This window comes from Poecilia latipinna, unplaced genomic scaffold (assembly GCF_001443285.1).
Source record: "Poecilia latipinna isolate Pla-1442-1.1 unplaced genomic scaffold, P_latipinna-1.0 Scaffold2130, whole genome shotgun sequence".
Lineage (NCBI taxonomy): Eukaryota > Metazoa > Chordata > Actinopteri > Cyprinodontiformes > Poeciliidae > Poecilia > Poecilia latipinna.
This window is the reverse complement of record NW_015114746.1, coordinates 1-3,533: the sequence shown is the minus strand read 5'-3', so window position 1 is coordinate 3,533 and position 3,533 is coordinate 1. Positions and strand designations below refer to the sequence as shown.

General features: G+C 38.5%; 1 long non-coding RNA gene across 1 annotated transcript; it reads left to right on the top strand.

The window, feature by feature from the left end:
- Positions 1–816: 816 nt before the first annotated feature.
- On the top strand, positions 817–3,038 carry LOC106936387 (uncharacterized). Its single transcript, XR_001422124.1, has 3 exons — positions 817–984; positions 1,470–1,584; positions 2,925–3,038. It is a non-coding gene; the product is annotated as an uncharacterized LOC106936387 (long non-coding RNA).
- The last annotated feature ends 495 nt before the right edge of the window (positions 3,039–3,533 follow it).

The following is a 3,533-nucleotide window of genomic DNA, read 5'->3' as shown; positions in this document are numbered from 1 at the left end:
ACTCTGCAGGTGTGAAAGTGCATGAGCACAGAGCTGCACGGTTTATTCTAGACATGCATGGACAAGCAAACAAAAAAAAAAAAGAAAAACAAGTCAAAATCATTAGTGTTGTGCTCTGTGTGCTACTTAACCTGTTCAATTTAAGAACTTCTGATATGAAATATGCACTCACTGGCCACTTTATTAGGTACCCTTACAAAAAAATCTCATGAATGTCATGTGAAAGTCACATGTGATCGAATTTTGACATGTAAATGATGTGTGAATGATGTGAATCACATGTGAAAGCACACATATACATGTGATTTTGGAATGTTTCATGGTAAAATCACATGTGATTGACATGTGATCACATGTGAAAACATGTGATTTTCATGGGATTTTTTTGTAAGGGTACACCTTGCTAGTACCTTGTTGGACCCCCTTTTGCCTCCAGAACTGCCTTAATCCTTCATGGCAGAGCTTCAACAAGGTACTGGAAACATTTCTCAGAGAATCTGGTCCATATTGACATGATAGCATCATGCAGTTGCTACAGATTTGTCAGCTGCACATCCATGATGTGAATCTCCCGTTCCACCACATCCCCAAGGTGCTCTATGGGATTGAGAATTGGTGACTGTGGAGGCCATTCGAGTACAGGGAAGTTATTGTCGTGTCCAAGAAACCAGTCTGAGATGATTTGGCCTTTATTTAACAGCAAGTAACAGAAGCTCTGAGTTTCTGTCTCTGCCTGTCTTCAGTCTGTATGACCAAATAAGGAACCTAGATCCTGCACACATATATGCTGAGGTCACACACTTAATATTCCTGCAGCAGCTTCCCCAGATTGGTTTCACTCAGAGATAAGAAGGGAGGCACCAATTGTTATTCCTTTTAAACTGCAACCACACATACTGCATTAGATTACAAAGCGTTTCACACAGAGGAGAGATGGGGACCATTTGGTTCACAGTTTGGTGTGCTTTATTCTTGAATGTTCAGGTAAGATTTTCTTCTGCAATCTGCTTTTGTGTTTTCTATTATAAACATGATCTGGATAATCTATGACAGATTCAGGATCTGTTTCCTCAAAAGTAATACCTAAAACTGTGAATTGTGTTTTTTTTGGTTCTGGCTCACAAATACTTCTGAAAAAATACACTCATATGGAAATAAAGTTAGAGCATGTATTAGTCTGAGGTTCCTCTCATTTAGTTTTGGCTCATCTACTGAGTTCTTTGAGACATGTTTGTCCTCTTCTGAACAAATTGGAGTTATCTGGTCTAAGCCTGAGGCAAAACTAACATTTTGTAGTTAAAATGTTGCAGAAACTGTGGAAACTCTAAAACAGCACATGAATACACAATGAATACAAAAAAGCACCGACTGCAAAGTCTTGGCAGTCTAAACATTAACTACCTTTGATTCAAAGCGGACATGTTCATGCGAGATTAACAGTCTCCCATTTCCACTTTTTTCTTTCCCAGGCTTCTCCAGCAGGGCACACAGAAAACCAAATATGTGAACCAGGATTTGACCAAGAATCAGTTATTTTTAAGGTGACTAAAAAGCTTCTGAGGCCAGGCACAATCCTGGGAAAAGGTGAGATCAACTGTGAACTGTGTACTCTCACTGTGGGCCAGTTTTGATTCGGGGAGAATAGCAGTTATGTTCTGATTGGAAAGATTTGAGATTAATTTTAGATCCTGCATTATTTGTTCATGTCCCCTTTTGGACAGATACTGTTCTGTCATGATCTGTAGGTGTTTCTTTAGATTATGGGATACTTTGGGGATGCCATTGTGTTTCTTAACACAATGGCAAACTGTTTCGCTAGTTTAAAAAACTAGCAAAACAGTTTTTTTTTAACAGTGTTATTCTTTAGTTTTTGTTTTGTAAGATGTTGTGTGTCCTACTGAGTTCCCCCTTTGCATATTTTAGTATTACTAGTCGCCTTCTCAGTTCCTTCCTAAATATCTCTGAGCTGTATATAGTCCTAAGAATTTTGGGACTAACCTGGTTTCTAGCCTACATCAAAATTTGACTCAGCCTAACTTCATTGTTTACATTGTTTATTAATGGATTCTTTTGCTTCTGTTACCCATGTATGTTCTTGTTTTTTTCCGTAGTCAAGTTTATTTGTATAGCATATTTCAGCAACAAGGCAGTCCAGGTGCTTTACATGACAAAATACATAATTCAGTGACCAATTATGAAACAAGCAATAAACCTTACGATGTTGACCCAGAGCGTATAACTTCCTTTAATTTGATGATGATTTCATTCCACAACAACAATTCCTCCCAATGTCCTCTTTTCATTTGGATCCACCTCAACCACACCACCTGACAAAAGAATATAGCCAGACCATGGTCACTGCAGAAAATACTTGCTGCATTTCCATTACAAATGTGCTCCAAACATTGTTGGGTGTCAAAAAAACACAGTTTTGCAGTTGCAAATGGATCTAAAAGTTGCAGGATGGTAGATCTTGAGCACTGGATCTGAGTACCCCTTCTCTAAGCTGTATACAACAGCTAAACCAGCACCTCCTGATGTCTCACCCACCAGATGACCCCCAAGCAGCTCACAGATGGGTCCCAGTTTTGACTTTCTGTGTTTTCAAATCTACTCCCTTCAGTTGCCTGCTTACATTCTTCCCCTGAGGTTCTTGGCCTTTTAGGTCCATGTCAAATGCTTAACCTGACACTAAACACTAACATCTGTCTAGTCATCTATGTGTTGAGTGTATGAGAGCAAAGGCATTAAAAGCATGGCTAGATCAATCTATCTCTAATGCACAGTGTTTTGAGCAGTTAAAATGAGATGACAAGCAAACATGGTTTCAGTCCATTTACTAACACAACTTCTATGAAAGTCTATTTGGTTCTGAAATTCCAAACCTTTGAAGTGAAGTGCAAATATTTTTGCTTCTACCTCAGTGAACTTCACCGACTGCCCAGGTGCCAGGTTGGTGATGTTCGTCACTTACGATCACGGTTTCTTCGTTGAGAACGATGGGACAGTAATGGTAAGCAGAGTTTCAACAATTAGAAAAATTAGAAGAAAGGGGTTAATTTTCCTTCATGGTATTAATGATTTCCTCCTCAAACAGCATGTGATGTTTTGCTTCAACAATCATTAGTACTCAAAGCTCACTGCAAAAGCTCACTGCAAATTTCGATCAAGTTTAGCTTAGTCCCTCTTTAAATGTTGTTCTATCTGTATTTATCTACAGCGCTCTCCTGAGGTACAGTCAGAAAACTTCAGGCACTTTAAGATGAAGTTTGAGTCAAAACCTTGATTTTTTCAGTCCTTCTGTTGTAGATTTGCAGTTGCATATGAAATCATTTCTCTGTTTTGGATTAATCACCAACACACAGCAAATTCAGAAGTGTCAGATTTCCAATGTATTTAAAAGTACAGTGTTAATTCAACAACATGAATTTTAGTGAGAGTTCCTAAACTCACTAAAGAGTTCCAAAGAGTTAAACAAAAAGCAATCCAGTCCAGTGTTGATTTCTAAATCAACACCAGACAAGTGTTGAGTT